The sequence below is a fragment of the Macaca thibetana genome, chromosome 3, assembly GCF_024542745.1.
Source record: "Macaca thibetana thibetana isolate TM-01 chromosome 3, ASM2454274v1, whole genome shotgun sequence".
Lineage (NCBI taxonomy): Eukaryota > Metazoa > Chordata > Mammalia > Primates > Cercopithecidae > Macaca > Macaca thibetana.
This window is the reverse complement of record NC_065580.1, coordinates 40169323-40193643: the sequence shown is the minus strand read 5'-3', so window position 1 is coordinate 40193643 and position 24321 is coordinate 40169323. Positions and strand designations below refer to the sequence as shown.

Genomic DNA, 24321 nt, shown 5'->3' with positions numbered 1-24321 from the left:
TGAACCTGGGAGGCAGAGGTTATAGTGAGCCACTGCACTCCAGCCTGGGAGACAGAGTGAGACTCAGTCAAAAAACAAATGAAATTAATTTGTGGGAGCTATGTGTAGGAAATTATTTTTTTAAAAAAGGAAGAATCACATAGAATCATATAATAATTACAATGGAGTGGTAATTTTTTTAATAAATGATATGGGGAACTTGGAAAAATTATCTGGACTCATAGCTCCCTCCCACAAAAGGTATTATCCAAGTAAAAATATTTGGAATCATACTCATGTAAAAGAGTATACTTCAAGTGAATAAAACAAATGTAAACTTGCAGTAACACAGATGACTCTTTAGTGGTGGCTAATGAACTAGTTTCTAAATATATATTTATTTCTTTATATCACAAAAGGTAAAAGAAGTAGTTGTAAATACATAAAATTGCAAAGCAATGTGCCTCAAAAATTAATATTTTTAATATATAAAGTTTATAAATCAATAGGAGGAAATAACCTGCATAGTAATACAGAGGCAGTAAAGACAGTTTTAAAAAGTTACAAATATAGATATATTATCAATAAATATACTAAAGTTTAACTACAAATGTAATAAGAGTAAAGTGAATAACATAAGAAACAACAGTATGATATTTTACACTTATTGAGTTACAAATATTTTTAAAATATTTAATACTGATGGAGTTGCGGTAAGATGGTTGCATATCTACTGCTGGTAGGAGTTTAAATTAGAACCCTTCAGGATAATTTGAAAGAAATTTTGAAATGTACATCAATATCCTAAGTGCTTTCATTATTTCATCCTGTAATTCTATTTTAGGAATCTATATAAAGAGATAGGCAAAGGAATTGCAACATTATTTATAATGAGGAAAACACAGAAATAACTTTGATATTCCACACCTGGTAATGATTAAAGTATGTCATTTCAATACAAAGTAATAATATGCAACTCTTAAAAATATATTTACTAGTCATATGTAATTGAGATGGAAGAGGATGTTTATACTGCAATGTTATCTGAGAAAAAAAAAGATACAGAATGTTGTGCCGAGCATTCATAAATATCTGATAAGGAGTTAATATCCAAAATATACAAGAAATGCATACAACTCAATAGCAAAATCTCCACAAATAAACTAATTGAAAATGGATGTAGCACGTAAATCAACATTTTTCAAAAAAGACATACAAATGGCCAATAGGTATATGAAAAAGTACTCAACATCACTAACCATCAGAGAAATACAAATCAAAACCACAGTGATATACCACCTCTCCCAACTTCAGAAAACAGTATGGAGTTTCTTCAAAAAATAAAAAACATAAAAAAGAAAAGGAACATATGATCAATCTCATTTCTTGGCATATATCCAAAGAAAATAAAATTCATATATCAAAGAGATATCTGTACCTCCTGTTTATTTCAGCATTATTCACATTAGCAAAGATATCTGAACAACCTAAGTGTCCATCAACAGGTAATTGGAGGTATATCTAGACATAGGTATTTGTAAATATAGATATATATGCAATGGAATTTTATTCAGTCATAGACAAGAAATGATGTCCTGCCATTTGTGACAACATGGATGAACCTGGAGGACATTAGGTTAAGCGAAATAACCCAGACAGAGAAAGGCAAACTGTATAATGTCACGTACCTGTAGAATCTAAAAAGAGTTCAACTCATGGAAACAGAGAGTAGAATGGTGGCTCCCAAGGGTTTGGGAGTAAGATTGGAAGCCAGATGTGACAGGTAATGAGTATTGGGAGGTGATTCTCCATAGCATTTCTGTATGTATCAGCTTTCTGAACTATCTTGTCCAGGGTGTTTGTATAACAAGCAGCTCTGGAAAACTGAGAGGGAAGAGGGAAAATATGATTCCTGACCATAATAATAAAGATAATGGATTTTCTAAGTTTGTAGTTTCTCAGCTGTGATACAAACTCACTGCGTGTGCAGTTTTCAGCTGGGCCCCTCCATGTGGCCCCTGTTATGTTGGAAAGGCAAGGATCAAAAATGTGAACACGAGGCTCATGCTGCTTCCCTTGATATAAGAAACGCAATTCTTCCCTCTAACTCAGAAGTCTAATGTCTCCTGTTGACACGAAGGTTTGCATGAAACATGACTTCAGTTACCTTGAAAGTATGGTAAATTTCAGACCCTTCAGAGTTATTTAAAAGGGGGAAGACAAAGTCCAAGGGAACACTGTAATAATCATCACTCATTACAAGAAGTTTTATTATTATTATTATTATTATTATTATTGTCTATGTGTGTGGGAAGCAGATTTATAGTGAAGCCATAACTGGGCTAGAGAGCACAGAAATAAGAACAGATTACAGGGAAATGAAAAGCTAAATTTGAGGCTTGTGAAATTTAGAATATCAGGAAAATAATTAGGAAATTCTAGATAGATGTTGGTCATTTTTGAGTATATAAGAATTGTCTGAAATATCATCTCACCACAGATAAAATGTCTTATACCCAAAGACAGACAATAACAAATGCTGGCAAGGATATGGGGAAAAGAGAACCCTCATACTCTGTGGGTGGGAAAGAAAATTAGTACAACCACGATGGAGAATGGTTTGGAGGTTCCTCAAAGAACAAAAATATGCTAATAAATGATCCAGCAATCCTGCTGCTGGGTATATACCTCAAATAATGGAAATCAACATAGAGAAGATATACCTGCACTCCCATGTTTGTTCCATCACTATTCACATTAGCCAAGATTTGGAAGCAATCTAAGTGTCCATCAACAGATGAATTGATCAATAAAATTGTACTACTTGTACAGGATGAAGTACTATTCAGCCATTAAAAAAATAAGATTTGGTCATTTGCAACAAGATGGATGGAACTGGAGCTCATTATGTTAAGTAAAATAAACCAGACACAGAAATATAAACATTGCATGTTCTCATTTATTTGTGCATCCAAATATTGACACAATTGAGCTCATAGAGATAGAGAATTGAAGGATGGTCACCAGAGGCTAGGAAGGGTAGTGGGAAGGGGGCAGGGGTGAGATGGGGAAGGTTAGTGGGTACAAAAAATAGTTAGAAAGCATAAGACCTGGTATTTAATAGCACAACAGGGTAACTATAGTCAATTATAATTTAACTATACATTTGCAAATAACTAAAAAGGTGTAATTGGATTGTAACAAAAAGGATAAGCTAGAAGGCGATGAATACATAGTTTTTCATGATGTGATTATTATGCATTGCACACCTGAACCAAAATATCTTATTTACTCTGAAATTATATAAACCTACTATCTACTCATAAAAATTAAAAATTAAAACAATATTTACAAAGAATCTTCTACCTAGAGGTAGTGTGTTAATTCCTGAAAGTAAATGCAATCGTAAAATCACTTTACAAGAATGTACTCCTTCCTCTAGAGTCACTTAGCTTAGTTTCTGTAAGTGTCTGCAACCACTTTGCCCTTTTAAGGGTATAATTTCGCTATTTAATATTTTCATAATTAATTTTTATTATAAAATTAAGGTTTTGTTAATAGCTAGTACAAAGTTACTTTTCAAAACTTCTCAATTTTACCTTCTTATCATCTCTCAAATATATCTCTTTCTATTGATTTGCATTGCTCTACCATCAAGTGTCCATAATTACTTCTCATTCCGACAAACCTCTAATTATCCCCTTGGGTTTGATCTCTACTCCTGTCTCCTCTCTCAAATCAGACTCAACTTCATTGTTTTAGAAGACTAATGATTTAATGTACAGTTTTGACCATTTTATCCTTGTTTGCTCAACCTTTTGAAGTTTTCTTATTACCTAGTGCATAAAACCTAACTTAAATGCGTAATCAAGGGTCTCAAAAAATGTCCTCTTCGTAATTTTCTTTCAGATTTTTGACTTGATTTATTGCATGTGGTTTGTCTCAGATTTATGTGAGAGTTTTTCTTATGCATTTCACTTTATAACACTGATCTTTTTCTATTCTTATTTATTTTTTATTATTTATTGAGATCTCCATTTATTCTGTCATGTTACAGGCTCCTAAAAGTTAAAAAACTTTATTAAACTTTATATATATCAAGTACCTATTGCTGTGTCTTACACTTGTTAAGCACATAGCAAAATTTACATGCTGGATAAACACGTCCAGACACCGAATTGTCCCTATTAATTAATTTAATAGTTCAATCTTATTATTTACTAGTTGTGTCTCAATTAACAGACAACAATCTACATATATATTTATGTATTTATATTTTGGCATTACAACCCCATTGATTTTCAATATACTCTGACCCTAATGGGCTAACATGATTGTGAAGGTCAATATTTTGTGGCTTAAACCAAAAATAAGAACAATGGAGAAATACATCAAGTTTATTTTAAATTAAATAAAGGAGAAAAGACAGAACTATCACAGTAGTTTATATTTCAATTAGATGGGAAAAAGCCATAATGAAGAAATTAAGATACATGATTTAAATACGTGAAAATCTATAAGGATTTCCAAGAGTACTTCTGCATACTGTGCCCAGGGGCTGCCACTCAATTTAATTTGCAGAGGCAAACTGATGAGACTGTCCAAACAGTATATGACATGCTGTGTTGCTTCACCCACCACACTTTTTTCAAAGCAATTCACAAAGGTGTGTCTCTAACTATGCCTTTAAGCCTCAAATTGATTACATAAATCTTGGAGGAAGCTTGAATAGACATGGAGTACAATGGATAAATCACGAAAATTTTCTGACATATAAAACAAACACTCAGCAGTTTTGAAAGACATTAGAGACTTTTAATTACAAGTTAGAAGTATCTGATTATAAAATAACTATTATTAATGGGACCATTACTGGGTTTCAGGGTTTTTAAATAAATATTCTGTAATTGTCAAAAAAATATGCAAAGAAATAGTTACTGATGTCATTTTACAAATATAGAAACTGTGGCTCAAAATCTATTTGCAGCAACATGGATAAAACTGAAGGATATTATGTTAAGTGAAATAAACCAGACACAGAAAGACAAGTATCGCACATCCATACTCATATGTGGAGGCTAAAAACATTGCTCTCGTGAAAGAGGATAGTAGACTGATAGTTACCAGAAGCTGGAAAGGGTAAGCGGGTGGGGGGATGAAGAGAGGCTGGTTAACAGGTGCAAAAATAAGATTAGAAGGAATAAGCTCTAGTGTTTGATACTGTATAATATACAATAAATTATATTTACCAATACCACAGTAGCATGACAATAATTAACAAGAATTTATTGCACATTTCAAAATTGCTAGAAGATTAGGAATGTTACTAATACAAAGAAATAGTAAATGTTTGCAGTAATGAATATTGTAATCACCCTGATTTAATCATTACACATTATATGCATGTATCAAAATATTATATTATATATCAAAAATATGTTATATATCAAAATATATTATTGCATGTGTCCCCCAGATATGTATGATTATTATGTATCAATACACAAAAGGCTAAGTAATTTATCAAAGATCACATAGTTAGGAATTATTCAGATCAGACTTTGAACTGATATCCCCTAGGCTTTATTCGTTTTGGCTTTAAACTTGAACACAAATGGTGTATAGTGATTGGTGTGATTTTTCCAATGGGAGCAGGACTCTTGTCAAGAGGTAAACCTGAAAGCTTCATAATTTTATTTAGTTAGGAATTGGTGTACATTTCAAAGAAGGACCTCCTCCTTAGAAATGTGTAAGTTTCGATGGAACAGAAGAAAAAATGTAAATACAATAAAGAGTAAGGTGATCTGTAGCAGAGCTAATGTACAGTCAGATGTAAATGACTGATAGATTAAAATTGAGACAGGAATACTACAGGAAAATTAAAGTACTACAGGAAATACTACAGGAAAATTTGCCTTTTAAAATTATTTACCTTAATAATCTAAATCAATGCTATGAAATATTGAATTTACAGATTGATCATTTTTCTCTCATTTTTTTCTTAGAAATAATCTTTTAAAATTTGCAAAAATTTTCTCCCATTCTGTAGGTTGCCTGTTCACTCTGATGGTAGTTTCTTTTGCTGTGCAGAAGCTCTTTAATTTAATGAGATCCCATTTGTCAATTTTGGCTTTTGCTGCCGTTGCTTTTGGTGTTTTAGACATGAAGTCTTTGCCCATGCCTATGTCCTGAATGGTACTATCTAGGTTTTCCTCTAGGATTTTTATGGTATTAGGTCTAACATTTAAGTCTCTAATCCATCTTGAATTAATTTTCGTATAAGGAGTAAGGAAAGGATCCAGTTTCAGCTTTCTACTTATGGCTAGCCAATTTTCCCAGCACCATTTATTAAATAGGGAATCCTTTCCCCATTTCTTGTTTCTCTCAGGTTTGTCAAAGATCAGATGGCTGTAGATGTGTGGTATTATTTCTGAGGACTCTGTTCTGTTCCATTGGTCTATATCTCTGTTTTGGTACCAGTACCATGCTGTTTTGGTTACTGTAGCCTTGTAGTATAGTTTGAAGTCAGGTAGCGTGATGCCTCCAGCTTTGTTCTTTTGACTTAGGATTGTCTTGGAGATGCGGGCTCTTTTTTTTGGTTCCATATGAACTTTAAAGCAGTTTTTTGCAATCTACTCATCTGACAAAGGGCTAATATCCAGAACCTACAAAGAACTCAAACAAATTTACAAGAAAAAAACAAACAAACAAACAACCCCATCAAAAAGTGGGGAAAGGATATGAACAGACATTTCTCAAAAGAAGACATTCATACAGCCAACAGACACATGAAAAAATGCTCATCATCACTGGCCATCAGAGAAATGCAAATCAAAACCACAATGAGGTACCATCTCACACCAGTTAGAATGGCGATCATTAAAAAGTCAGGAAACAACAGGTGCTGGAGAGGATGTGGAGAAATAGGAACACTTTTACACTGTGGGTGGGATTGTAAACTAGTTCAACCATTATGGAAAACAGTATGGCGATTCCTCAAGGATCTACAACTAGATGTACCATATGACCCAGCCATCCCATTACTGGGTATATACCCAAAGGATTATAAATTATGCTGCTATAAAGACACATGCACACGTATGTTTATTGCGGCACTATTCACAATAGCAAAGACTTGGAATCAACCCAAATGTCCATCAGTGACAGATTGGATTAAGAAAATGTGGCACATATACACCATGGAATACTATGCAGCCATCAAAAAGGATGAGTTTGCGTCCTTTGTAGGGACATGGATGCAGCTGGAAACCACCATTCTTAGCAAACTATCACAAGAACAGAAAACCAAACACCGCATGTTCTCACTCATAGGTGGGAACTGAACAATGAGATCACTTGGACTCAGGAAGGGGAACATCACACACCGGGGCCTATCATGGGGAGGGGGGAGGGGGGAGGGATTGCATTGGGAGTTATACCTGATGTAAATGACAAGTTGATGGGTGCAGCACACCAACATGGCACAAGTATGCATATGTAACAAACCTGCACGTTATGCACATGTACCCTACAACTTAAAGTACAATAATAATAAATAAATTAAAAAAAAAAAAAAAGAAATAATCTTTTAAAATCAGTTATCTATTTCTTTGATAATATCATCTCTGTAGTACATATTTAATATTCCATATGTAATTACCTATTTAACTTCTAAATGTTACCTCTGTAGTACATATTTAATATTCCATATGTAATTACCTATTTAACTTTTAAATTTAACATACTTTGACACAACTTTCAACAATTTTCAACTGATTTTTAATCATTCCAGTAAAATAATTTAAAACAAAGGGCTATTTAAAACAGTAAAACTGAATTCTTTTTAAAAATAATTTTGTGATTAAAATATTTGTAGCCAATGATTGTGTCCCTGTGCTGTCACTCTTCAAGCCATAGTAAATTTTTATGGTAGTATCTTTTCTCTCAAAAGACCTTTAAAACGCTCTTGTGGATTCAGAATCTTTCTATCGAGCATGAGGAATACATTTTCTAAAGGGGGTGGATAATTACTATATCTTCATGTCTGATGAGGAAAGTTCTTAGTGTATGGGATGTATCATTTGGCTTGTCTAAAGCAGTGATTGTATCTATAAATATTGCTGAGATATCTGTCTTATTCGTGTCCAAGAGCACTTTTAATTAGCACATTGACTTTTTAAAAGGTATTTCACATTCATGAAATCATATTTAATCTCATTTCTGGTGGCTAAGTTCTTGTCTTCTTACCTTTGTCTCTTTGAAAGTCAAGATTGTCAGCAAGCAATCTGGACTTTCAAAGAAGGCAGTAAGAATAATCAATGTTGAAGTTCACTGATAATTTATGCCAGGCAAGAACCCCTTTTTAAACTTCATTCCTGTCTCACTTAGAACTAAATCTGCTACATACCAGTCATTTCAAATAGGCCTTGAAGAAGTTTTTTCCAAGTATCAAGTTTATTTGTTTTAACACCTGTGTCTCTACAGGCTTTTAATACTCCTGTGATTTGATCACATGTCATAATATCATTTCTCTCATAGGAAAAACAATGTGACTGCACTCTTACCATTCACATGTCCTTAAAAGCAATACTGAATTATCTTTTAAAACAATACTAATAGGTATTGAAGACAGCAGGAGGTAGACTGGTGAGTACCTCATGTCGAGGGGAGTGGGACCAAAGTGAAGTATATGAAAAGGTTTCTGTATTAAAATTAAGATTTTTCATTTTTGAAATGCATATTTGTTAAACACCTTCTTTGATGGAGAGAGTATTGCATTTGAAAATAGAAAAATGAGAAAAAGTCTCTGTTTTCCTGTGGTTTCTAGCAGTAGAGTTTATGTAGAGTAAAGTAAGCAAGTGTACATTAAGAAATACACAAGACGATATGATTATTTCCAGAAAGCAGATACATAAGGCAGGCCATGAGAGTTCATGGGGGAAAAGAAGGGTCTTTTTGCTGATACATACAAGAGAGACTTTGCAGTTACATTAAACATAAATTTACTGTATGATACATCCATTGTACCCCTGGTTATTTATCCAAGAAAAAGTGAAAACTGATATATACACTACTATTTACATCAGCTATAGCATCCAAGTCTAAAATTAGTGGAAAATTGTATTAACAGTAAATAAATTAGTTACTATAAATAAACAATAAAAATAACAAACTTTCTTGGTAAATGCAAACACATAGGGTAATGTCAGAATTAACATGTTGACTAAAAGAACTGAGAAAAAAGATTACATATTGCAAGCTTACATTTTTATAAAAATAAAAAGAATTATGATGATAAAATTGCCAGTAATTGTTGCCTAAAGCAAGTGATAGACTGGGATTGGAGAGCTGTTCTCTATTGCCAATTTGCTGATGGTTACAATGGTGTACACAGCTGTCAAAACTGATTGAATTGCCTACTTTAAATGGATGCAGTATGTTGTGTATAATTTTACAATGAATTTGATAAAGTTTTAAAGAAAGATTGAAAACTTAAAAAACATTAAATTCCACTAATTCTTATATGGTAATCACTGCCATGGAAAGTTTCTTAACATAGAAACTGGTATATATACAAAAAAAACTAGTAAGAGTGTAGTTTTGACATTTATGGTTGTTTGCTGGACAGTTTAGGTTGAAAATAGGGCTAATTTTTATTTTACAATGTATTTTATTGTATTTTTACAGTATATTTATTTGTAGCTTTATGGAGTGTCAACTAGTAACTCATAGTGAATCAATAAATCCTATTAATATGATATTTTGGTAAGTTTAAGTTATAACTTTTAAAATAATATTTCCCATGTAATATTACAAAAATATCATAAGAATAGTATGAGTAATATATTGACTATTAAAAAATAAATGAGCATGAAACCTAATATTAATTTTTGAGACAAAATTTTTTATGTGTTTGTTAATAGTTCAAGAAAGTATTTTTGAAAATAATTTAAAATATTTAGAAATTTAACACAAAATTACTAAAATCATACAAACATGAAAAGTAAAAAATACAATGTATTTATAAATAATAATTCCATTGATAGAAATTTAAGATGATCTGTCTAATGTTGACATTGGGGTGTTAAAGTCTCCCGTTATTATTGTGTGGGAGTCTAAGTCTCTTTGTCAGTCTCTAAGGACTTGCTTTATGAATCTGGGTGCTCCTGTATCGGGTGCATATATATTTAGGACAGTTAGCTCTTCTTGTTGAATTGATCCCTTTACCATTAGGTAATGGCCTTCTTTGTCTCTTGATCTTTGTTGGTTTAAAGTCTGTTTTATCAGAGACTAGGATTGCAATCCCTGCCTTTTTTTGTTTTCCATTTGCTTGGTAGATCTTCCTCCATCCCTTTATACTGAGCCTATGTGTGTCATGTGTGTCTCTGCATGTGAGGTGGGTCTCCTGAAAACAACAAACTGATGGGTCTTGACTCTTTATCCAATTTGCCAGTCTGTATCTTTTAATTGGACCATTTAGCCCATTTATATTTAAGGTTAATATTGTTATGTGTGAACTTGAAACTGTCATTATGATGTTAGTTGGTTATTTTGCTCATTAGTTGACGCAGTTTCTTAGCGGGCTCTGAAATTGAGGCAATAATTGATAGCCTATCAACCAAAAAATGTCCAGAAGGATTCACAGCCAAATTCTACCAGAAGTACAAGGAGGAGGAGCTGATACAATTCCTTCTGAAACTATTCCAATCAATAGAAAAAGAAGGAATCCTCCCTAACTCATTTTATGAGGCCAACATCATCGTGATACCAAAGTCTGGCAGAAACACAATGAAAAAAGAGAATTTTAGACCAATATCCCTGATGAACAATGATGCAAAAATCCTCAATAAAATACTGGCAAACTGAATCCAGTAGCACGTCAAAAACTTATCCACCATGATCAAGTGGGATTCATCCCTGGGATGCAAGGCTGGTTCAACATACGCAAATCAATAAATGTAATCCAGCATATAAACAGAACCAAAGACAAAAACCACATGATTATCTCAAGAGATGCAGAAAAGGCCTTTGACAAAATTCAACAGCCCTTCATGCTAAAAACTCTCAATAAATTATGTATTGATAGAATGTATCTCAAAATAATAAGAGCTATTTATGACAAACTCACAGCTGATATCACACTGAATGGGCAAAAATTGGAACCATTCCCTTTGAAAACTGGCACAAGACAGGGATGCCCTCCCTCACCACTCCTATTCAACATAGTGTTGGAAGTTCTGGCCAGGGCAATCAGGCAAAAGAAAGAAATAAAGCGTATTCAATTAGGAAAAGTAGAAGCCAAATTGTCCCTGTTTGCAGATGACATGATTTAGAAAACCCCATTGTCTCAGCCCAAAATCTCCTTAAGCTGATAAGCAACTTCAGCAAAGTCTCAGGTTACAAAATCAATGTGCAAAAACCACAAGCATTCTTATACACCAATAACAGACAAACAGAGAGCCAAATCATTAATGAACTCCCATTCATAATTGCTTTAAAGAGAATAAAATACCTAGGAATCCAACTTACAAGGGATGTGAAGGACCTCTTCAAGGAGAACTACAAACCACTGCTCAGTGAAATAAAAGAGGACACAAACAAATGGAAGAACATTCCATGCTCATAGATAGGAAGAATCAATATCATGAAAATGGCCACGCTGCCCAAGGTAATTTATAGATTCAATGCCATCCCCATAAAGCCACCAATGACTTTCTTCACAGAATTGGAAAAAAAAAGCTACTTTAAAGTTCATATGGAAACAAAAAAGAGCCCGCATTGCCAACACAATCCTAAGTCAAAACAACAAAGCTGGAGGCACCAAGCTACCTGACTTCAAACTATACTACAAGGCTACAGTAACCAAAACAGCATGGTACTGGTACCAAAACAGAGATATAAACCAATGGAACAGAACAGGGCCCTCAGAAATAATACCACACATCTACAACCATCTGCTCTTTGACAAACCTGGCAAAAACAAGAAATGGGGAAAGGATTCCCCATTTAATAAATGGTGCTGGGAAAACTGGCTAGCCATAAGTAGAAAGCTGAAATTGGATCCCTTCCTTACTCCTTATACAAAAATTAATTCAAGATGGATTAGAGACTTAAATGTTAGACCTAAAACCATAAAAACCCTAGAAGAAAACCTAGGCAATACCACTCATGTCATAGGCATGGGCAAGGACTTCATGTCTAAAACACCAAAAGCAAGGGCAACAAAAGCCAAAATTGACAAATGAGATCTAATTAAACTAAAGAGCTTCTGCACAGCAAAAGAAACTACCATCAGCGTGAACAGGCAGCCTACGGAATGGGAGAAAATGTTTGCAATCTACTCATCTGACAAAGGGCTAATTTCCAGAACCTACAAAGAACTCAAACAAATTTACAAGAAAAAAGACAAACAACCCCATCAAAAAGTGGGCAAAGAATATGAACAGACACTTTTCAAAAGAAGACATTTATGCAGACAACAGACACATGAAAAAAATGCTTATCATCACTCACCATCAGAGAAATGCAAATCAAAACCAGAAGGAGATACCATCTCACACCAGTTAGAATGGCAATCATTACAAAGTCAGGAAACAACAGGTGTGGGAGAAGATGTGGAGAGATGGGAACACTTTTACACTGTTGGTGGCACTGTAACTAGTTCAACCATTGTGGGAAACAGTGTGGTGATTCCTCAAGGATCTAGAACTAGAAATACCATTTGACCCAGCTATCCCATTACTGGATATATACCCAAAGGATTGTAAATCATGCTGCTATAAAGACACATGTACATGTATGTTTATTGCGGCACTATTAACAATAGCAAAGACTTGGAACCAACCCAAATGTCCATCAATGACAGACTGGATTAAGAAAATGTGGCACGTATACACCATGGAATACTATGCAGCCCTAAAAAAGGATGAGTTCATGTCCTTTGTAGGGACATAGATGCAGCTGGAAACCATCATTCTCAGAAAACTATCACAAGAACAGAAAACCAAACACTACATGTTCTCACTCATAGGTGGGAATTGTATGATGAGAACACTTGGACACAGGAAGGGCAACATCACACACCGGGGCCTGTTGCGGGGTGGGGAGAGGGGGCAGGGATAGCACTAGGAGATAAATGATGAGTTAATGGGTGCAGCACACCAACATGGCACATGTATACATATGTAACAAACCTGCACATTGTGTACATGTACCCTAGAACATAAAGTATATATAAAAAAAGTAACCTTTACGTTTCCCTGAGCCTAAAATAAAAGTTTAAAAAGAAACTAAAAGAAATTTAAGATGAAATGTGTTAAATTTTGAGCATAGAGGACTCACTAACTCAATAATTTTTCTAATAAGAAATATGCTAAAATAAATTTAAACCATTGAAATCTTTTTGTTATACATGAGAAAAATAAAGAAAAGACAGTTTAAGGCCGGAATTGATATGGAGGTACAGAAATGTATTCTCCATGAACTTACAGTATTTCACTAAATGACTTGAATACCTTGTATAGCCACTCATATTTTAACATTTTTTTTTATAATGGTCATAAGATCAGGAAAAGGAGTGAGAGGCCCCTATAAAGTGAGAGTCCTAAATGATTTTTAAACAGGAAGTTAATTTCCTGAACTAGATGATTTATCTTACGTGTTTTGTAAGCTCAGCACATGCCCTGAATATTAACATTGATGTAGCCTTCCAAAAGATAAAGAAATAATAATGTTACATATATGAGTAAAATATTTAATATTCTATTACTCTATATTAAAACACAGTTATTATCCTCAGAAGAGAAACCTACAAGCTTATCCTTCTCTTTAAACCTCCTCATTGTTTGATTAAACTGAACTACCTATTAACTAAATAATTCATATTCTATCACACCTCCTCTTCCGGATCATCATACTTTCCAGGAGATGGCACTCTAGCACTTTGTTTGATAGTCCAGATAGCAAATCTATAAGCCAAAGGTTATTTTAGCAATGCATTATATAATATCAAGTGATTTAAACACACTATGTATGCATATATTCTTCAATTATTGGTCTTGCATATTAAGATTATTAGTTAGCTCTAGTGGCCTGTATTAAAAGTGTGACAGGTTCTACTACAGTGTTATAATATATAATTTTAATAAATGACCTGTTTAATTTTGCAATTACATTTAAGAAAAAATTTAATCTTATAAAGAACATTAAATTATTTATGAATCAAAATGTAAGAGGTTGCAATGTTTAATAAATAATAGTAATCTACCAAAATGCCAGTAAAGACCAAATTCAACATGATTTACATTTTTAATAACCTTGAGAATCCCTGGAATTTTATCTACTATTCTGTAATTTTGGTAGATTTCGTAGACAGGCATTTTTATATAAAGAAACATTGACTTTCACATCAATAAGATATGGAATGAACCCTTTCAGTACTTAAAACTTTTTTTTTTAATACTTAAAACTTTCTTTCTGCTCCTTTAGTTTTTGTGTTTATTCTTATTGCATTCTACTGTACTATATGTGACCAAATATAGATATTTACTTGCCAAAGCATCATAAAATAAATCAGATGCTTATTTATTAGTATGGCTCAGAAAAAATATTTATAAAGCATGAGTTCTCTACCAAGCACTATGATAGGTACTAGTTGTGTGACAATGAAAAAGAAAAACAAAGGCCGGGCGCGGTGGCTCATGCTTGTAATCCCAGCACTTTGGGAGGCCGAGACGGGCGGATCACGAGGTCAGGAGACCGAGACCATCCCGGCTAACACAGTGAAACCCTGTCTCTACTAAAAATATAAAAAAATTAGCTGGGCGTGGTGGCGGGCGCCTATAGTCCCAGCTACTCGGGAGGCTGAGGCAGGAGAATGGCGTGAACCCGGGAGGCGGAGCTTGCAGTGAGCTGAGATCAAGCCACTGCACTCCAGCCTGGGTGACAGAGGGAGACTCCGTCTCAAAAAAAAAAAAAAAGAAAAAGAAAAACAAGAAAATCTGTGGCCTTGAGGAGCTCAAAGTCTTATATGAGGCATGTGTGAGAACTTATACTAAATTGTTAATTTTTGTGTGATGCTGAAGACTGAACAATGGACATTTCCTTCAGTTTTTTTAAGAAATTAAAAAGTATCTACAAAACCTTTTGGGGGTCTTTAAAGTAGTCATTATGCTTGTCAGGAAGAAAATCCATTGAAATACAGATGAAGAACCTTTTCCACAGAGAAATTCCTATTCTCTGGAAAATAAGACTCTACCAGAGCTTAGTTTTGACACCTATTCCCAATTGGGAAGGGGATTCCTTCCCAAAGGCATAAAATCATAGTGCATAGAGGTCAGGTCTTTCTTCAAGAAAATAAATCAAAAAAGCTGCAGCCATTGAAAGGAATAGGGGGTTGGGAGAAAATAATGCAATACCTTCGAACAAATACTTGAGAAAGTCACAAGCTCAAGACACAGGCACAATGAAAGACAGATTTATTCAGATGAGTTTAGAATGCATTTCATCCCCCAAACTTAATACCACATGAACAGGGCTCCAGTATAACAGTTTAAAGAACTGTAAGATTCAGACTCTTTCTATGAGGAGAGGTACAAAAGGAAGCCCAAAGACAAAATGTTGATTATGACAAAAATGTTGACAAGAACAAACACACTATAGAACTTGAAGCCTCTGGCGCCTATAGCCGCAACTAACATTAAGTACAGAACAACCCACAGCCAGATTAACATAAATTAAATCCTGATATTCACAATCTATCTCAGTCCCTATTACCCATATGAATGGGTAATATGGCATGTGAAAGGCATGTCAAAAATGAGAAAAAAATAAAACATAAGTTAAAGATACAAAGAAGTCACGAGAACCCGACTCAATTATGATACAGAATTCAGATATGAGACAGGGTATTGAAAAAGTTACAATTAGTATGTTAAGGACTATATTGGAGAAAAGTAGACAGCGTGTAAAAACAGATAATGTAAGCATAGATATAAATACTCTTAAGAAATAATAAAATAAAATGCTAGAAATGAAAAAAAAAAAACAGTAGCAGAAACAAAGAATGTTTTAGATGTATGTGCTCATTATTAGACTTGATATGCTAAGAATCAGTGAACTTGAAAATGGGTTAATAGAAAATCCCAAACTAGACTGCAAAGAGAATTTATTGCTAGTAAATCTCATCTACAGGTTTAAAGTAAGTTCTGCAGGTACGATGAAAACTATGTAGTTCTGAAACTTGGATCTAATAAAGAAAGGAAGAGCATCAGAGAATAAATAAAAAGAAAATATTTAAGTATTTTCATATTTATAACTTATCTGAAACATAATTCTTTGTTTAAAGCAATAAATAACTATTAAATTATTATTTCAAAATGACATGTGAAATGAATTATAGCAATATGACAAGAATGAGAGGAAAGAATTAGAAGTATTCTATAGTAAGGTACTTGCATAAAAGATACATAGCGGTATTTGGAGCAGTATATTGTTAGTTGAAATGAAAAATATATATTGTGAATTCTAGGATATCTACTAAAAATAATAGAAAAAAATTAAACTCTAAGAGAGAAGATATCTTAATTTAGCATACAAAATGATCAATTAAGTGTAAACAAGGCAGAAAAGAGAAAAAAAGGTAAAAGAGAAAAAAAGGGTAAAAGAGAAAAAAGGGTAATAAATACAACAAATATAAAACTGTTAGAAATGGTATTTATCCAAATATTTAAAGTTTATTTTAAATGTGAGTGGCATAAATACAACTGTTTGAAGACAGGGATTGTCAGAGTTGATTAAATAACTGGGCAACTATACGTCACCCACAAGAAATCCACTTAATGTGAAGACTTAAAGAGGCTAAAAGTAAAGGGATGGAGAAAAGTATACTTTAATAATACTAAGTGAAGCTGGAGGAGCTATATCAAAGACAGATTTCAGAAGGAGCAAGGTTATCAGGACTAAAGAAGTACATTATATAATAATAAAAGGAGTCAATTCTTCAACAAGATATAATAATTCTTAATGTATATACAACTAACAACAGAGCAGCAAAATATGTGAGAAAACAAAAACTGATAGAACTGAAAGGAGTAATAGACACATCACTTGTTAAATCAAGTTTAGCCTAAAGCTGCCTCCTTACATATTTTGAGTTTTGCCTAAGGTTTCTCTTTACATCATGAACTATAACCTCAATGGAGATATAAGCAGATTATAGCCTATGTTGTGCCAATCACTGAGATTTGGCCAAAGGTGGCCAACTGTTCAAACTATGCTCAAATAAGGCAAATGCTGAGTTGTAACCAATCCAGCTGTTTCTGTACCTCACTTCTATTTTCTGTACTTCACTTTCCTTTTTCTGTCCATAAATCTTTTTCCATCATGTGGTTGTGCTGTAGTCTCTGAGCCTATTCTGACCTGGGAGACTGCCCAGTTCACAAATTTCTCTTTGCTCAATTAAGTTATTTTAAATTTAATTCAGCTACAGTTTTTTGTTTTGTTTTGTTTTGTTTTTTTTAACAGGTGGTGTCAGAAGTGGGATACGAAGTAGAGCTTTTAGCAACCCTCAAGAGTGCCAAGTGATGAGGTACCCATCAGGCCCACTGTGTCCATTGTTTTCTCCGAGCAACTGAGGATTGTGGTAAGTGCTCTCTTGGATTCTGAAGCTTCACAGATCTGTGTTTTGAGCTCTCTGAGTTTCTTTGAGCAAATCTCTGATCCAAATTGGGTTTGGAAGTAATGACAGAAATAGGACTGGGCTCAGGATTGGACTGGATCTGATAATTAATTAGCTTGGATTCAGTTAGAGGTCTCTTACATCTGAATGGGTCAGAAATAAAATGGCAGTAAGTTAAAATATTGCAGGTGGTATAAGTATTGTCTTTTGAAATTTTGCAGGAATTTTTGTATTCTATCCATTTGTTTATTTTTCTTGCATGCTTAGTGTATTAGTCTGTTTTCATGATGCTGGTAAAGACATATTGGAAACTAGGAAGAAAAAGAGGTTTAATTGGACCTATATTTCCACATGACTGGGAAGGCCTCAGAATCACGGCAGGAGGTGAAAGGCACTTCTTACATGCTGGCAGCAAGAGAAAAATGAGTAAAAAGCAAAAGCGGGAACCCTTGATAAACTCATCAGATCTTGTGAGACTAATGCACTATTTTGAGAAAAGCATGGGAAATACCGGCCCCCATGATTCAATTACTTCCCCCTGGATCCCTCCCACAACACATGGGAATTCTGGGAGCTACAATTCAAGTTGAGATTTGGGTGGGGACACAGCCAAACCATATTACTTAAGTAAGGAAAAAAATATCATTGGCTAAGTTGATCAAGAGAACCTGAGAGACAAAGCCAATATTTGAAGTAAAAATGGAAAGCATAGTTTCTGAAGATCTGAATTCCTTCTAGCTTATGCATGCATAATTATTAGGCCCCAGAAGCAGCAAGGCTTACAGAAACAGTAAAATCTTACTGAAATATAAAGTTACAATGGAGCATTCCAAATAAACAACACTGCACTGAAGAAGTACATTCGAAAATGAAGACTCCCAAAGTATTCTCTTCCAGGGACACTTGTATTGATATGCAGAAGTTTCAAAACACATTTCCTTTTTTTATTGAGTATTTTATTTTTATTTAAAGACTTTTTGAAGAGCAAATAAAAAGCTTAAGCAACTAATTGATAAGAAAAATCAAAACTGCTAACCTTTTGGCTTAGTTGGTATCCCACCCCAAAGCTGGAAAGAAAGCTATCCTAGATAAGGTGTCTATAAAAGGTAGGCTCACAGGCAGAATAGGCTTGTTTCTTTTATAGATATGTCCATCCTGAGTCCAGGCATTAAGAATGCTTTCTTGTCCCTAATTGAAGGGCTCCATACTGAACTTAGTAATTTTATCTAAGAAACAGTATCTAAGTTAAAAAAGAATACCCTACTAAACTAAAATACACCTTTCTGAAATTTAATTGGCTATCTTGAAACTCTTTCGTAAAAGAAATTCACATCTATTAAGGAAATCTCCAATTTTAAGGATATCTGCAAATGCATATTCAAATATCTTACTATTCTTTTAAATTTACATGTTAAGTCATATGTTTATTTAAGGTGCTTTTCTGGCCATCTTGTCTTAAGCAAATTTTTACTTTAGCAGTTTTTTTCCCCTTGGTTTGAGCAAATTATGATACAATATTTAGGCCTGAAATCTTAGCTCTGTGTTTATGAAACATAATTTTTTTGTTCCACCTAAAAGTTTTTCTTTTAGAAATGCAAATTTTTCACCTAGTTAACAATTGCTTATGGCAATGAAACAGGTAACTGGAAGATTGATAGACCGAATGGGGAAAAGAAAAATATATATATATATTTAAAAGCTGGTAAATGGAAATCCTTTATGAGAGATATAAGATCTGCTCCATTTGTATGTCTCTATATATTATATGTATGTGATAGTTGGTAAATAAAGCTAATTTAAAAATTATTGGTAAAATAGAAATGGATTCAAAATTATCAGTTAATTGTAATTAGATACTTGCTTGATTTGACTGTGAACTTAAGTCTTTACAGTTGCTGAATTCAGGGTTCTGGATAGGTGGCCATAATGAAGTCTGGAGACAGGTTCTTAGTGCCTAGACCAGCAGCTATAAGCCAGAATCGAGCCAAATTTAGCCCCTTCTTTCTCTGCTTTTCCGATTTCGCCTCCTAGATATTTTAAGAGGGGTTGTATCCTCCGGGTATAGTCTTCATAGCTCTGTCTTCTGTCCTTATAGTCCTGACTTTCATAGTCCTCCTGGGTGCCACGTGGCTCCTTGAAACGTGGAATGACTGGAGAAAGACATTAGGAAGGCTACCTGTGTCATAGCATTAACACTCTTTTCAGTAATTTAAAATCTTAGAATTATGTTATGTTAAATTAACCTTTTCCCCAGTTGCCCCAAGTATACTCACCAGTAGTGCTTGTAGATGCAGCATTTACCCCGAGATGATTTTGCCATGAAATATCTCACTTTTGTTATTATTTTCAAATTTCTCAAGCATATTGACTTTGCAAATGAAAAACATCATTCTCTTTATAGCATTCTGGTTTTAGTAGTGGTATTTCCATGTGCAAAATATAGTAATTCTCAATTGCTGAAAATGTCAAATTCTAGAAAACATAGCATTACTACATGTAACCTTAACATGATTTTTGAACAGTTGTTAGACAAAGATTCTTTGGTGAATTCAATTTTTCCAAAACAGACCATTCTGATGATTCAGATGATTCTGATGTTAGATCTGTTTAGAAAGAACTCCTAAAACAGTTTTTATATTTTATTGTCATGTTGAAAATCAGTTAGATTTGCTTCAGCTTCAAGGAGCATGTTTTTGTAAAATTAAATGAGCGCTACCAGCAAGCTGTGCTTCTTTTTTTCTAAATGGGAAAAGGGTTAAGTAATAAATAATCATAAAATGTCTGATTCATCTGTAAGTTAAGATACTGAAATATTAATTATTAAACATGAGTTTAAGTCTAGGTACTTTGACATTTTTATACGGTATTTAAAAACTAAATATATATAGACCTGTTGATAAACAATAATTTGAAGAACTATTTTTCTAAAAAATTATAAATATTTTTTCCACAAATACTGATATCAAACAGTTCAAAATTGCTTTCTAGGGTTTTCACTACATATTAGGGTAACTAATATTTAAAAAACTACTAGATATGAAAGAAACAATTCTGTATACAGTCTATAAACAAAAGCAATATATTTTTTGATGAAGAAATTTATAAAAGAACAAAAGTGTGTGTTAAAAACTGGTTTGAAGTTAAAGTTTTCAAATTGAAGAAATAAAAAATAAATCAAAATGACTATAGAAAGTCAGGGAAACATGTAAAACAAAAGTCTTATGGAAATTTTGTTTTTAAAAGATGACAGATTTGATAAATTTATTTTTGAAGTTTTATTAAAATTAGTTTTAGTATTGATACACTAATACCACAGTAAAATTTACTTTTCTCTTTTGAACAAAATTTTGTTTACTATTAACAAGACACAGTAAAATATTTTTGTCTTTTCAGTAAACTGCAAAAATATGAAGAAGAAAGAGGAAAGAAGAAAGGATAGATGCTATTTTATGCTGTCTTAAGGCTTCTGATTGGAAAACTGAGTGTCCATTATCAAAGCTTACAGGTATTTGCTTTTAAAAATATTTTAATTATCACTTTGGTTGAATGAATGACTATTGTTTTATGGTGATTTGTGATCCTATTTTGGTCCAATGTTTTAAGACTTTAACATATTTGACAGGCTTCCCAAAATCAAAATTCCTCTTCAAAATTAAGTCTTTGTTGACCTCTAACTTCGGGATGTTACAGAGGGCCCATGAAGCATTTGAAAGAGAGGTAAACTGGATTATTTGACATGTTCATTTACATGCGGTGCACTGTCAAATAAGAAATAATGTTTAACCTTCTTCAGATTATATTTTAGTGAAGTTATTAATATATGTTCCAAAACTGTATGGGATTTCTAAAATTCTGATATGTGTGAATATATGCTATCAATCATAATTATGGTTATTACATCAAGTTATTGTAGACCACAGAAATAATCAAATTTCCTTGCCAACTGTGTCTTTAACTATGACTGTTTAAAGTCATTTCCACAGTTAATTGCTTCTTTCAGATGCAGTTTCTGAAAACATCGCAAGCACACAAAATCCTAGAATATGGGGTATTTGAGGAAGTCCCTTCATGAATGGATGGAAAAGACCCCGAGAAACATTCTAGAATATGGGTTTTTGATCACATTAGAAATATATTATTTGGACTTTAAGAATTCCCAAAACTTGAATGAAGAGATTAACTGGTTTATAAACTGCTAACCCAAGCAAGACAAAAAATAATAGAATACCAGGAAAATACTTTGCCAGATTTTCCTGCTAAATCAGCCAATACTGAAATTGTTTATATATACAGTTTCAATGAACTCCAAGGTCTAAGTAAAATTATCTATGATAACCCATAATTATCAGTTCTATGCACCTAAATTGGAGAAATAACTGGTATTCAAAAGGACATAAGTTCAGTAGTAAATATGAACTCTGGAAGAACCAGGACGACCACCTTGTTCTTCCTGAGTCCTTAAAGCTTTTGTTATTAAAATTCTGCATTCCATGATTCTTCATGGAAAAGGAAAAATTATCCAAATTAAGTATATATATTAGTGTGATAACTTCTAAATTACTCAAATAGTTTATGACCAATGTTTTCCTGAGTCATTAAAGCTTTTGTTATTAAAAGTTCTGCATTCCACGATTCTTCATGGAAAAGATAAAATTATCCAAATTAAATGTATATATTAGTGTGGTGACTTCTAAATTGCTAAAATAGTTTATGACCAATGTTTACTCTGTCAAACACATATTCCTGGGAAGACAATCAAAACTTTAGGTATATTCTGCTACTTGATGGGCCATTTAAACATTTATAGAGGGATTTCATTCAGTTGTCATTTTTAATTCATGTTTTCTGGTTGTATAAAAGCTTTTCCATGCTAGAGGGCTGATGTTATAACAGTAGATCATTATGCCACAGTATATTATCACCAGGAAAAGAAAACTTCCTCTGGTTCACTGACTGAGGACAAGTAACCCCTTCACAATCTAGAACCCCAAGGTTGGATCTTCGGAGAACATCAGAAAAACACTGCCCTTGTTATCCACACTGCAGTAAAATTTCAAGACCTTGAACCTTGGGTTCATAATCTCACAACTCAGAAGGCTCCCTCCACACTTTTCGAACTTTACATCCATTAGAACAATTAAGGTAAAGCTAACCAGGGAAGTTTCTCCCCAGAAGAAGACAGCATCCTTGATGTGGTCAGCTTTTCCCCAAAATGACAGATCAAGACTTCTCTACTATCATGAGACTCTTATCTTTAATTTTGTTCACTGCTTATACCTCTATGAAATATAGAAGTGAAAAGGAGGTCTGTTTTTTGCACTCATGGAGTATACTTATGTTTGTGAAGGGTTTTGCAGTCAACCTTATACATGGATAACCTCATGCCTTAATCAATGGAATATGAAGTCCCAATGTAGGTGAGAAATTTTAGTGGTATGTATATTGCCTCATAGTCAGAAACAGAACATTGGTCCATCCTTCTTAACCTACACCAAGGGTAAAAAAGAACATTTTTGGGAGGGCTTCACTCTTCTAAAAGGGCATCGTTTGTTAGATCCTTTTTTCCATAGTTTGGATTAAATGAAGTAATGATGAGACGGACGGATCACGAGGTCAGGAGATCGAGACCATCCTGGCTAACCCAGTGAAACCCCGTCTCTACTAAAAAATACAAAAAAACCAAACAAAAAAAAAAAAAACAAAAAAAACCAACTAGCCGGGTGAGGTGGCAGGCGCCTGTAGTCCCAGCTACTCGGGAGGCTGAGGCAGGAGAATGGCGTAAACCCGGGAGGCGGAGCTTGCAGTGAGCTGAGATCCGGCCACTGCACTCCAGCCTGGGTGACAGAGCAAGACTCCGTCTTAAAAAAAAAAAAAAGAAAGAAAGAAATTTATTCCTCATAATAGGCTGTATAGCAGATTATACTCTAAATTCTACGGTTATACAACAGACTTCAAATTCTCTTGTGAAAGTTATGCTAAATAATAGAATTGCTCCAGATTACTTACTGGCTAAACTGAGATGTATCGGTGCAGCTGCTGGCACTTCTTGTTGTCCATGGCGAAACACATTACATTGGGTATTACAAAGATTTAGTTGTAATGCAGTGATGAAGAGACTGCTTGGTTAAAGTGAGTAGGCCCTTTAGCTAATTCTTGGATCTATTTGATTTTAGTTGGTTTATTTTATGGGGACCCTAGCTAAGGAGCATACTCCAAACTCTTGGTATTATCTTCCTGATAGTTATAGTAGAAGTCTCCCTTGTGCATGTATCCTCTTGAAAGTTTTAAATGTTTGCGCTCAGCCATCTCTAGAATGTCAGATGTTCTGTCTTCAACTGGAATGACAATAGCTGAAAGAAATGTGTGACCATGAGGGAACCATAACCTGTGAATGATATGCTGAAACCAGAAACCCAAAATGATGGTAACTTAGAGTGGCACTAAGACCCTAAGTTTTGGTCATACTCTCACCTAAGTGAGAATATGACTGAAACAAGGGAAGTTTTAAACAAAACTTTACATCCATTAGAACCATTAAGGTAAAGCTAACTAGGGAAGTTTTAAACAAAAGTTCCCTTGTTTTGTTTGAACAAGGCCCCAAAAGATCAGACCAAACCAAAATGGAGTCACTCATGCTAAATGCGTCGTAATCAAACTAAGACTTT

General features: G+C 33.7%; 1 long non-coding RNA gene across 2 annotated transcripts in view; it reads left to right on the top strand.

The window, feature by feature from the left end:
- The window catches only part of LOC126951190 (uncharacterized), a 96855-nt gene extending 75488 nt beyond the window's left edge, over positions 1 to 21367 (top strand). For both annotated transcript variants that reach the window (XR_007724382.1, XR_007724381.1), the window contains exons 2-3: positions 17503 to 17620; positions 21050 to 21367. This is a non-coding gene — a long non-coding RNA (uncharacterized LOC126951190). The remainder of the gene's footprint in view (positions 1 to 17502; positions 17621 to 21049) is intronic.
- Positions 21368 to 24321: the final 2954 nt, after the last annotated feature.